Here is a 14,262-nt window from a genome sequence, read left to right as displayed (position 1 = left end):
ATGAGTGAACTAACTCCTATCGATGTTCTGTAAAATATTTAAAACGTGTTACTTTGAAACGGGTTAATAATTTTCTTTTTTTTTAAGAAACATATTTCAATTAAATTAACAAATTATTAGAATTCCTGTCAGAAAAAGAAACTACAAATATCTGCATAAGTGAAGTAACGGACAAAAAGTAAAGTAAATCTACCCCTGTAACAGGCAGTGGAGGCCCATAGGGTTGTGAGATGTTGAGATTCTCACATTTTCTAGACAATCGACTTATAGATGGCGGCAAGGTTGTCAGCCTTACGCGCGGGCCACTCTTTACTCCCGAGAATATTCCAAGAATATTCCTGATACTCATCTCTGTTAGAGGCTGAGTCGACCCCAGGGCCATGGTGCGGCTGGAAGGATTAGGTCAATTGAAAAATAAAAATTCAATGACATCATCGGGCCTTGAACCCGCGACCTTCCGGCTTGTAGCATACTGCCTCAATCAACTCTCTACCGCGTGCCCCGTATCTGCATAAGAGAGTTACGAAATTAACAAAGGCCCTTTAATTCAAAACCTTTAATTTCAGGACCTCAACTGGGACTGTACTTTGGCTTATTTTTTTTTAATTCGTGTAATGGGGGTGGAGTCCAACTGGGTTCACTCGGCACGGCTGCCACTGATTGGCCTATTGTACCTGCCCCGGGTGATTATGATGATGGAGAATTTGGTGCAATGAAGAGTGGCAGGGGAAACCGAAGTACTCGGAGAAAACCCGTCCCCGCGCCACTTTGTCCACCACAAATCCCACTTAACTAGACCCGGGATAGAACCCGGGTCGCCGCGGTTTGAAGCCAGTGACTAACCGCTCGAGCTATGGTGCAGCCTGTACTTTGGCTCACAAATCGGAAACTTAGGAAAAGAAGATGCGTAGGTAGTAGTCGTACGGATAAAGGATGCACAATTAAGACAAGAGGGCGAGTACTGAACACGAGAAAGACAATTCTGAATCCTTAAACTGCTGACCTCGGCATCTGAAATTTGGGTATTTTGAATGGAAAACAGGCTCCGCTGAGGAAAGCAATCTGGCGTTTGAAGTCAGCAAGGAATAGAAAGAGTAACGCAAAAAGGAGAAGAATAAGAAGAAAAGGGGATACGGTGAAGAGGAGTATACGGGTTACCCTGAGGAGGAACACAGAAGAGAAGTGACCTTTACGTGAAGTTTATTGGCCTTGTAAATCAGAATGGAATTAAATTCACTGTGGGTGGCCATGAAATTACGCCGGGCTTAAGAATACCTTACGTGAACAGTAATCTGTAGGTCAGTTTCTAGATAGACCTCTACTGCAAATCAGTCTCCATCCAGTGGAATATGTTGAGTGTAGTCCCCAAATCTACAGCTGTGTTATTTATGTAACACGAAATTATAACCGACCAGCACACAACACAATATAACAAATAACACGCTCAATACGTAGTGCACTAACATTACATTCTATGCCATTATAAGTTTCACAAATCCTGATTCACTGAAACTTGCAATAAATTAGAAGATGGACGAAAAGCACATTCTACTAATTCGTGACAGATCGACTCGGTGACTTGAGTCCGCAAGCGAATTATACCGACCGAGCGACCGCCGCTTGTCGGCGAAGTTAGTGCCAACTTTAGCGGATAGAGGGTGTTGCGTGGTCAGCGCAACGGATCCCCACGGCTGTTAATCTAGGTTTTCTAGACCGACGGCGCCATTTCCTTGAAATAGCTCCTCAGTTATCCTCACGAGGCTGAGTGGACCCCATTCCAGAGCAACTACTTCTCAGAAAATCTGGTAGCGCTGGAACTTGAACCCGGACTTCTGGATCTGTGGCCAGGAACTCTGACCACTAGACTAGAGAGGCGGTCTTTCAGATGTAGTTCCCATTTATAACTACTTCTTTAGTTATAATATTCCATGTTATCAACTGCAGTACTTGCCTAATAGAGGCAGTTTAATATGCATAAGGTTTCGCAGCATTCATCTGCATCTGTCTTCAGATAATAAATCAGCAGGCTACACGATTCACTAGTTCGGCAGTTTAAATGAACTATTTATTGACAGGTTGTTCGGTTTTGGGTCAAAGCTTGGGCAAATGGATTGTTACAACACAGAATATACGTATACAGGGCCGTCAAGAGCGGAAACAGCGACCTGCACGTTTAATGGAACGAGTATATTATATCTCGACGTAGACACAATACGGCAAGTCATTAACGGGACGTCTTCATTATGCGAGACCGACAGAAGTGTGACTGATGGAATTAAGAAAAAGCGTGTGCCATATTTTACCGAGCCGTGATAGCCCCGTTGATAGAACGACGGGCTAAGGGACTGGCGGCCGGAATTCAATTCCCGTCAGGGGTAGGAGGCTTTTCTCTTCTCCAGATTTTCCACACCGGCTATGGAGCCCACCCAACCTCCAATTCAATTGGTACCGGGGCTATTTCCCAGGGTAAAGCAGCCAGAATGTGAAGCTAACCACTCACGTCCTTCCAATGCCGATGTCAAGAATGGTGGAACCATCCCTCCGCTCCTCCATATGCCTTCATTGAGTGTTTCTTAATTTATTAAGCACAAGGGCAACTTTATCCTTCTGACTAATGAGGGGTTGTCTGATACCAATCTGTTCCTCCAAAACGAAAAAAAAAATATTTTGCTTTCAATCTTTGTGCCTGCGGCGAGTGTGGATTTTTCAACACAAAAGTACGCCTTCTCTAGGAGAATTTCATGTAAGGCGATTATGTGGCAAAGGCACATGATCTTGGCCCGCTGGATATTTAACATTTCAGCGACTAAGAGTCTCTTGCTAGGGTCTCATTTTGAATCGCAGCGACGTGATAGCAACCCCGAAACAAGGCCCGGAAAGTTATTTCCAGACACGACAAAGGCAGTGGACTGCAAGAAGTCCACTGCTCCGGAGCGACAACGTTCACTAATGGTTATCGGAAACACTGTTCTAAACGGAATCCGTCCTGGGTTGATGAAATTGACTTTCTCACTGAGGTGACTGTGAAGGGCACTATTTTCTTGTACGTGACGCTGTATAGTCCTGTTTGAAAACTTTTCGGAGAAACATAATGTCTCCATCTTCAGGGCTAAAAATATGTGACGCCACAACGAGCACGAAGCAAGCACCGAACATAATGAGCTGCGCGTTTAAGACGTGGTTAGATTCAGACCTGGGTAACAGCCCAGAAATAGCCAACAGGAGTGAGAAACAAAGGAACGTGGCCCTAAAATGGGCCGTACCTGCAAATTGGAGCGTTGGTGCGGGGGCGCGAAAAGTGGCAGAAGCGACCAATGGAAGGAAAAGTGGTCCCGTAGTACAAACGAGAGGTACGATATTACAGGTGGGGAAGAACGGACGAAGCTGTTGCGGATAATGATGGTATTCTTCACAATTAGGTCCTTTTTTGTCAGACTCGTATGTCAAATGGGCTTCATGAAATCAAACATGTCAAATGTAATTATAGTGAAATGTCTCAACGTTACGAAAATGTATTATTTTGTAAGGTCTGGAACATGTTTTCCGCCTCTCCTTGATACAAATCCCAGCTTCTCATTTCTTGAAAATTATTCATCTCTTCCCCTCGGTTAGGACATTTGAGCCGCCCATTGTTTTTATAGTGGTGAGCTTGTCTCTTGAAACCACAAGAAATCGTCAAGGGGTGAGTCATCACAGGCACAGAGTTGGTCCGCCAGATGCATGGCTGAGGGAGCCGGGTAACCCCGTTTCCCCCTTGCATACGAGGCTGTAAAAGAAGACATGATCCTTTTTCTTGCTGGAATATGCAGGAAACATGGCATGGTTGACTTGCTCGTAAAAATTCATAGCAAGGGCTGAATATTCGCTCATGTTGAATTCCTTGCACAGAATATCCACTCGTACGATATTTTGTTTTTAGCTTCAATATCTATATAGGTCACAGAAAGATACAAGTTTTAATATTGTACTACGACTCCTTTTATTACTTCAATATTCGTACATAACATAAGGAATTTACGATAATACGAAACTAAACATCTTGCGAGACAAAGTCACTGCGAAATTACTCCCAAAAAACACCTTTAATAATTATTCCTTCGAAAGCTGAATGTTTGAGAACAGGGTGTTGAGGAGAATATTTGGACCGAAGAGAGGTAAGTACCGGGAGCTTGGAGAAAACAGCATAATGAGATGCTTCATAACTTGTACTCTTCTCCAAGTATAATTAGAATGATCAAGGAGGATGAGATGGGCAAGGCATGTAGCACGAATGGGAGAAAATAATGCATATATGGCAGTGATGGGAACGCCAGAATCAAGGAGACCACTAGGCAGCCCAAGACATAGATGGGTGACCAATATAAAAATTATCTTAGAATAGGAAGCGATGGTATGGATTGAATTGATCTGGCTCAGGATAGAGACCAGTGGATTGCTCTTGTGAACGTGGTAATGAACCTTCGGGTTGCATAAAATTCTGGGAAATTCTTGAGTTGCTGCACAATTGGCGGCTTCTCAATAAGGGCTCAGCTACACGAGTGAGTGAGTGAAAGTTAAGTGATATTCAGTCTGTCAGGAAACTTCCATCATTTCAGAGAAAGTTCACTGTAGCGCTGAAAAAAATCGAACCATCCAGGTTAAGGCGAATTAATTTTGCACCTCAAACCCTATTTCTTTAAAATTCATGTAGAATTATCCTCCAATATGCTCCTAGATCTCGTGAAATGGAAAACAGTAGTTCAAACTAGATTACACGTGTTTTACAAATGAGTTACTTAATACTTGGTTGCATTTTGGCTCTGAGACTAACCCGTTTTTATCGTTATTGGGGTGGGACTAAGGCCCTTGTACTGCGGCCACTTCGGGCCTATTGTACCAGCCTCAAATGGTAGGTGAGGGTGATTGTGGAGCAATTGGTGGAATGATGATTGGCATGGGAAACCGAAGTACTTAGAGAAAATCTTCCCAAGCGCCACCTTGTCCATCACAAATCCACTTGACCAGACCCGGAGTCGAACCCGGGCAGCCGCAGTGGGAAGCCAGCGACTAACCACTTAAGCTATGGCGCGGCCAAGACTAATCCGTTACTGATATAGTTCTATCCTTCTACCAAGAAGGCACTTCTACAAAGACAACACAATTAAATACGGAATGGAACAAATGAAAACCTAGAGAGAGTATTAACGAAACTGATGATAAAACTGATTTCAGGTTTTAACACTGACGATTAGAGATATATGTATATTAATATACTACTACTTAATTTCTTACGGTCACGGCAGCCGAGCTGTCTAAGGCATGCTCTGTCTTCGATTGCTCGGAAGCCGGGATCGTGGTTTCGAATCCCACCCTGGGCACGGATGTTTGGTGTGTGTGGGTATTTCTGTGTTTGTGTACAGGTAGAGGCTTTGTGACGAGCTGATCACCCGCCCAAGGAGTCCTACTGAATGTCAAAGATCTAGTACACCGAAGTGAAACGGAAATTTCATGGAGGCAGGCCAAGGCCCAAATTGGGGCTGTAGCGCCAAAGGAAAAAAATATAATTTCTACCGAAATACAGCAAGTTGGTTGGCAATCCCTAAACGTTTGCATTATAGGTTCAAACACTGTATGTACTACGGTTCTTCCGAGTTTTCCTCAGTTATGTGTACGCCTATACAACAAAATGTACTAAGAAATCGGGTCATATATTCTATTTATTACAGACAGGTAGCTTATTAAATAACGCCTTAAAACATGCTTCGTCCTCCTGAAATCGCTGAAAGCGAAAAATATTAATAATTTCTTCTATTTCGACATATGCAGATGGCGATGGATTAAGAAAAATATCTCAGACCGTAATTACGAACGATAAAGAAATGTTTTTGTCCCCGCCAAGAACAGATATTAATGTTGAAGTTTCCTTATATAAAAGTTATATTTTAATATTTTTTTAATGTAACCTCTAGTTCTGAAGATAAATGTATGCCATGCAGGAATCCTAAGGAGAGCAAACAAGGTCATTACTTCTTTAATTAATTTAATAAATTTTACGGTTGGCTTCTATACAAAATGTTCTTTAACGAAATCTGATAAAGAGATGACTGCCAAAATGAGATTTGTTTCAAGAGATGTAATCAATTTCTCTCTGCATCTATCTTTGTACTCTCTTTAATATAAGAATTTCATCAGAATTCGCAGAGTAAAAGGACTTCAAGGATCCAAATGTTCCTAAAAATTCGAGGCATCTCTGACGTAGTTCCAGCGTCTCGTTTTGCACTTCACGCGAGTCATATCGTATTCCTTCGACATGCAGCTCCAGACGAGGTGCAAAATGCACTGCAAATCTTTGGAATGAATGGATCGTGATTTGTTTGAAACACATTATCCCGGCAGACACGTCCCGCGACTTAGGAAATCAAAGCAAAACAAACTAGCAACCAGCAACTGCTACAAAACTAACAAATCAACCAAACCGTGGGCTATGCGATAATTCAGAGAACAAAACAACCAACCGCGGGTGAGATTTGAGGTTCTCTCATCTGTGACTATGAAGATTACCGTCTTCTATGATGTGTCGCCTTGCAGACTGGTAAATATTTTATCATAATTTTCGAGACTGTGCTTTCTCCTTCAGGCTAGAAGGAGATTACGCTCAACCGCGATACTTGGAAGAACGTGATGCATCTATGAAGAATGCTGTTTTCTGGGATGTGGCGCCGCGTAGATATTTTGTTAACAGACATTTCGGAGGAACGTATCGCCTCCATCTTCAGGGTATAAGAAATTCGCGAACGATGAACCAGCGTGAGCAGGTAGACACCTGCTTATACACTGAAGATGAAGGCGATACGTTCCACCGAAACGTCGGTTAACAAAATATCTACACGGCGCCACATCCCAGAAGACGACATCCTTCACAGTCACAACTGCAAAAACCTCAAATCTTACACGTGATGCATCTACTGTGAATGTAGAAGATTATAACTCTACTCTGATGATGGACTCTACAAGATCTCCGACACGTCGGTAAACATCTATGCGACTACATGGCGTCACGTCCCATAAGACATAATCTTGAATCATTCAACTAACCAAAACAACCACAAAGCGAAGCAACCAAAGTCGTTCCTGCTACACTTTCAGTCAGCTTATATGTAAGATAATACACATGAGCAGTATCTGGCACTAGAGAAGAGGAAAAAAGGGAAGGCTTCTTTGTAAAGGATCGTGTTCTTGTTAGTGGTTCAGTAATCCTATTACATAATTAATTCAATTACTTTGCTGTTCCGAGCCAAATATTCAGATCTGCTAAAGCAACCTGTTGCAAAATGACTATTCCGCTTTTGGATTTGCCTTCACAACTCGTAGCAAAAAGAGAAATCTACGCGTACGTCCGTGGAAGCTCAACTTGAAGACAAAATGAGATACATCACACAGACAAAGTCTGCAGCTTTGAGTTTGGAGACTTCTGGGCCCTAACGCCACGTAGTTCGATAAGATTCCACCGACGTTTCGGAGGAATGCATTGCCTTTTGCCTTAGGGCTAAGACGACTATGACTCCTATGGAAATGTACCGACACTGTTCCACCGTACAGTCTACCTTTTCCTTCTCCTTGATTTACTTATTACGGTAATGGCTTGGATTCAGGTTAGATAAGACTACATAGATTAATTGGACAAAGCATGGTTCTTGTCCACGATCAGGTTTTACGGAATCGGGAAAGCATGTAATTGTAATACAGGGGTCTGTTTTGCATGAGGATCTCCTGAGTGTTGTAATGGCCAAATGTTTCACTGAATGATAATGAACTCCTTTGTGTTTATCATCAAAGAACTCACTGATTTAGTGTACAAGTCTGACATACAAAACCACTGGAAAGAAACAGAAAAACTGTAAATATTAATTTGTTTTTCTAAACTGGAAAACTTCAGTAATAATTTTGTTTTCAAATTTGTATTTCACTTAAAAATTAACTAGATTTATTAGACACGAATAATTCATTAAGCTTTTATAAAGTTTCGTAAGCAGAGTTTAAAATGTGGGGCTTCTTAAGATGCGTCTTTGTACTACAAGAGAAAAACGTGGTCTTACAATGTAACACGAAAACTATCTTAATGACACTGGTCTAAGACGGCCGTTTCAAAGTTATTTGTATGATATGATTGGGTTCACCCTGGTCCGTCACACTATCAATACATACATACATACATACATACATACATACATACATACATACAATAATATTACAATGTCATGAATATAAAATCATAGTCTTTAACAATTACAGATGTCTGAATTTATTAAAGTATTCATAAATTTTTATAATTAGTCTGCTGACAGGTGTAGTTCAAAAACTTTGTTAAAATCTAGAACCAATTTGGTTCGTGTCTTTTATACTGCTTGATAATGACGAATCATTGTAATAGGAGTTTCCGCGTGTACTAATATCCTTCCGAAGATGGTCGCTCTGACCGAAACATATCAAGGATGAAAGATTAAAAAGGAGAAAAACATTTATCAATCACACTGGACGGAGTTGATAATCTTTCGTATTATTTATATGGAATTTCAAATTTTTGACAGTTAAAAAGCTACTGGCGGAACAGAAATAGTGGGATTCTCCATGATACTTCCAAAATAATTTATATTGGTTCTTAATATTTAGTTATCTTAACTGCCGTGTTCCATTTAACTCTGGGGATATCGTATATTTTCTACTCCAAGCCGGAAATTATTTCCTGCTAAANACCAAAAACTGATGCCGGAAGCAGCGTCATCAGCAGCGACTTGAAGCACAGAGCAAATGATGCTCGAGATGGTTCAAGTTCGTATAGCAACAGGCGTGACCAGAGTGGTTTGAACGGCTGCTGTACTGCGATGTGGAAAGCAAATGGAAAAACTACCACATTATCACTTTTCCTGGATAGTCTCTTTCAAAAAACAGAAGATCGCATTAAGTGGAGGAACTGTTTTGGAAGAGATTGTGGACCTGTCGTCTGACAGATTACTGATGAATGAATGAAAAAGCTACTCGCGGAACAGAAATAGTGGGATTCTCCATGATACTTCCAAAATTATTTATATTGGTTCTTAATATTTAGTTATCTTAACTGCTGTGTTCCATTTAACTCTGGGGATAACGTATATTTTCTGCTCCAAGCCGGAAATTATTTCCTGCTAAAATTCCGAAGTCTAAATAAATCATCAAAATTTTTCTGTTAAAACTCCGTACTATTCATAGGAAACAAATCAATATGACATTTTATTTTATATCATCGTGTTAATAAAATCAAAATATTGTAACTAGATTTGGATAAACGGCTAAATAAATATTAATTAATCATATAAAACTTATTATTAAAAATCTTCGAGATACCCAGTCAATACATCTTCACAACCCCGAAAAGCCCACTCTTTACAGTTTCAGCTGTCAGAACCTAAACTCCTCATTCAATAAAAATTAAAGAAGAAAAAAAAAAAGAAAAGAAATTTTTAGAAGAACTCTTTGATATGTAATTAAATATTTGCGTTTCATTTAGACTTCACCCCTCTAGTTACATGCAATGAAATGTAAATCTGCTATGACGTAAGCCTACATAGCAGCCTAATAACAAGGGGCTGGAAATGGTAGACAATAAGTAAAGTTAGTGCGCTGGTATCGGAAACCATGAGCACAAAATACGCTTTCACGGATTCCATAACATCCGCTAAGATATACGAGGTGCAGTTATTAAGTTCGTGGAATGTGGTTTTATCGCATCATATTACAAGGTATTCACATACACTTATGGAGATCCACATCCGCCCTCAAAATAGTTACTGTTGGCCGCTATGCAAGTCTGCCAACGTTGATATAGCTGCCGAAAACATTGCTGAAACATACTGGCAATAAATTCCCGTACGAAACTTTGCGGCCATTCCACGAACTTATTGACTGTGGCAGTATATTTGAGGAGAACACTACTGAGATACTCCAAAATATTCCTTTAAATAATGACGGCATTAAAATGAATGAGTGAATAATTCACTTACAATAATATTCGTATAACATGTTAAATTCGTGTACATCAACTAAGATCAAATCTGCTGAAGGACTCGAAGCATATGTAAACGTCTAACTGACCCTATAAAGTAAATGTAAATTTATTCCTTAACAGGCCGTGGAGGACGTCGAGGCTCCCACATCCAGACAACTGGCTCAAAGATGGCCGTGAGGTTGTCAACCTTACGCGCTGGCCACCCTTCACCACCAGGAAAATTCCTGATACTCATTTCTATTAGAGGCTGAGTCGTCCCCAGAGCCATTAGGTCAAGAGAAAAATTCAGTGACCTAAACGGGAATCGAACCCGCTACATTCCATCTTTTAGAATAGTGCCTCAAATACCTGATGATGGGGGCCGAAACGTCTTGTGAGAAACGACGAACTTATGTTATGTCCGTACTACCTATTGTGGTGACGGGATAAAATAAAGACGTTTCACACACGCAATATGACGGTAAACTAGAATATGAACGTCCTTAATACAAGGGCAAGAGATGAGCACTACTTAATGTCCAGTTACAGAAAATGTATTTAAGTCAACTTATATAAGGTGATTAATTACAGTATATCAATTTTCAACACAAAATTAATGAACTTCCATTATTTATATAAAGTTTATTTTATTTTATTTTATATTTTCGAAATTTCCGGTAACTTAACTGCCACGTCCTGTAGACGCACATGCTAATACTGAATATATGCGGGAATTATAGATTAAAATTTCGCCCAGGGAACAAATGTTTTGTGAATTATTCAAAACCGTCCACCACTATTTAACTCAAATGCTATCCTCGTCGGGTGGTTCTGCAAACCGTCACGTCACAAATTTGGTTCAGTAATTTAGAAGGTGTTTCTCAGTACTCAGGAATCCCGGGAAATCCGGGAAAAGGCTCTAGGAAAGGGGAGCACAATGAGACAGCGTCATACATGCATGATAATGACAAATGAAGTGGATAATTGCTATGGGTTAATTTTCGTGGTATGAAGCATTCCCGTGACAATTATTCCTAAATATGTACTCGTACCTCTCTATGTATGTAGCCGTCTATTTATCTAACCATCCATCCATCTGTCCACCCACCCATCTACTTGTATCCATCTAACCACCCATCCATCCATCCACCTAGTTAACTAACTATAAGCGTGCCTACCTACCTTAACAGCTATCTAATTAAATAAGTATCTACCTCACAAAGATAGTTCTTTTTTTATTGCTAGTGGGGTGAGACTAAGTCCCTTGTACTGCGGCCACTTCTGGCCTATTGTACCAGCCCCAGATAATAAGTGAGGGTGATTGTGGAGCAATTGGTGGAATGAAAATTGGCAGGGGAAACCGAAGTACTCGGAGAAAACCTGCCCCAGCGCCACTTTGTCCACCACAAATTCCACTTGACCAGACCCGGGATCGAACCCGGGCCGCCGCGGTGGGAAGCCAGCGACTAACCGCTTGAGCTATGGCGTGACCTACACAAAGATAGTTAAGTACTTATTAAAATAAGAGAACAATTGCTAACGAACAACCTGAGTAAATGTAAATAAAACATTTTATGAATGGATAATTTTTTTTTCTGTGGCGCTACAGCCCCAATTTGGGCCTAGGCCTACCTCCATGAAACTCTCCGTTTCACTTCGATTTACTAGATCTTACACACAGGACTCCTTGGGCGAGTGATCAGCTCGCAAGGCCTCTAGCTGTAGACAAACACAGAAAAACGCACACAAACATCCATGCCCTGAGTGGGATTCGAACCCGCTATCCCGGCTTCCGAGCGAGCGAAGACAGTGCACGCCTTAGACCGCTCGGCTACCGTGACCGGCGAATGAATAAATAATAACGTGAATTACTCAGGAGTAATAAGAGCCAGCAGCCGGTCATAGTAGCCGAGCAGTCTAAGGCATGTACTGTACTTGGAAACCAGGATCGTGGGTTCGAATCCCACTCAGGGCATGGATGTTTAGTTTGTGTGTGTGCGTTTTTCTGTGTTTGTCTACAGGTAGAGGCCTTGCGACGAGCTGATCACCCGCCCAAGGAGTCCTACCGAATGTATAAGATCTAGAAAAAAACCGAAGCGAGAGAATTTCATGGAGGCAGGCCTAGGCCCACTGGGGCTGTAGTGCCTATGGGGAAAAAAATAAGAGCCAGCAAGATAAAAGACCAGTGTAGACTCTACTAACTGGTTTTGTTTTACTTAAGGAATGCAGCATTTTTCAACAGCCCATTCCACTTGTTTGAGAGTGATGGCTGCAAAATCTGCGCAGTCGCAATAGCGTTGAGATAAACGCGCCAAGAAACAGATCGTCTCATCTTTATTTCAATTGTTAAGAAATCCTTTAAATGTAAGTACATATTCTAGGATTGTGTTGTTTACTCTGAATTAGTGATGACAATATCAGACATGGTTTTTAATTATTAAAAAGAATTCTCAAACCTTAATTTAGTTTGTTACGCATTTTTCCTTAAACGAAAACTTTCAGTCGCAGCAAACAGATAATAAGACTCGCAGAAAAGTACCCGATTTTCGGCCACCATGTCAGCGCCGGAAATGAAACAGAGGAGCATTCAGCAACATCGCAGGAAGTTATGAAGTGGGCAACATATGCACGAAACAAAAACTTTTCTAAATGCAATGAAAAGCATGGAACACGACCCAAATGAGTGAACAAACGACAGTTTCAGGTGGAGAATCCTCTACTAGACAAGTGTCGCGGGTATGTGCACTACGCCTTGAAGGTCTAGTCTCTTGTTAGGCTTGGGCGTATGAAGATAGCACTGATAGAACTAAAATGTGGGCCTTCGGAGGTGCAAAGCTACAATTGCATAACACGCACCATATGTTACGATCAGACAGATAAGGCATCCGATATGTTCAAGAGAGCCATAAGGATTGGAACGCTGCATTTTTGTGGTTTTCACAACAAATTAGCATTTCTACATTTTCACCAGTGTTACTGGTAATCCCCTAACGTGTAACATAAAGGTAAAAAGTGAAGACCCTGTGCTTAACTGATTAAACACTGCGTCATGAAGACGTATGGGGGAGTGGATATATAGACCCACGTATCCTTGACGTCGGCAGTAGTTAGTAATGAATTATTACATTCATGCCCCAGCAGCTTTATCCCCAGGGAACAAGCCCCAGATACAAATTGGGTAGGAGGCTAGGTGGGCCCCGTAACCGGTCTCGACGACATGGAGAGGAGAGAAATCTTACCACTACAGGGACTCGAACTCTGGCCCCTCGGCCGTCCAGCCCGTAGCCAGTCCCTGTAACACTGTTTTACTTATTCCCGAGAAATTAAGCATACGTGTAAGTTTTTATGAGGAAGGTAAGATAATGAATTGTAATTTCTTTTTTCATTTTCTGTCTCCCAAAAGAACACGAGGATAAACTTAGTGGTTTCAAGTCTTTATTTACGTGTCGTGTACTCCGAACCGGAAATGGCTCTTGTAATCATATTTTTGCACCTTAGCATCTGGAGCTAAACACGAGTTTAAACATTCTTTCCTTTGCTGCTTAAGTTAACACAAGGGAAGATTAACAATTTCTTTAAGTCTAAAATTCTTTCCGCTTATTTTTAAACTTAACATTTTGATTTAAAATAACTGTAAAACATCAGGCCAAAACACAAATTCTGATATAGTGGCGGGCGTTTTGCTATCCTTCTATAAGCATGACGCCTCTGAAATTATAACTTGCAGGACAAGAAGGACACTTGTAAGTAGTGATATATAAAATAAAATATGGAATCAAAACATAATGTCATGGTTTTCTTTGGGTAATCTCTTTCCCGAACAAAAACTATGACAGTCACATAGACATATATGAACCAATATAGTAATTTGTACACTGACGTACCATGCGGATGAGTTGTATATATGAACAAAAACTATGTTCTGCTATAACTATTTATATTTCATTTTCTGTAATATAAGATCCTCCTTGATTTGGTCCGTCCTCTCTGATGTATGACCATATAAGGCACAATTCATAAAGCGAACTACCTCCGCCGCTGTCTAGTCACTATGCCAACTTTATACTTTTTAATATATAAAGTAATATGTTTTATATTTAAGAGAATTATAACTACTCGGTGTCACTGTGTTATAAGGAGACGTATGTGATGTGACAGCCCTTTGTTTTTGCACGTCCACAACGAAAATAGTAGGTGATGTGCCTATTAGCTTAGCTAAATTTGTGTCCGTCCGTCAGTCAGTCAGCATGTAATAACTCAAG

The 14,262-nt window shown here is 40.8% G+C and overlaps 1 protein-coding gene across 6 annotated transcripts in view; it reads right to left on the bottom strand.

Annotated features, from left to right (window-relative positions):
• Positions 1–14,262, bottom strand: part of LOC111874353 (5-hydroxytryptamine receptor) — a 644,097-nt gene that overhangs the window by 420,101 nt on the left and 209,734 nt on the right. The window lies entirely within an intron of this gene.

Source organism: Cryptotermes secundus, unplaced genomic scaffold, assembly GCF_002891405.2.
Source record: "Cryptotermes secundus unplaced genomic scaffold, Csec_1.0 scaffold49, whole genome shotgun sequence".
Taxonomy (NCBI): Eukaryota; Metazoa; Arthropoda; class Insecta; order Blattodea; family Kalotermitidae; genus Cryptotermes; species Cryptotermes secundus.
The sequence above is the reverse complement of the archived record's forward strand: the minus strand, read 5'-3'. Positions and strand labels throughout refer to the sequence as shown.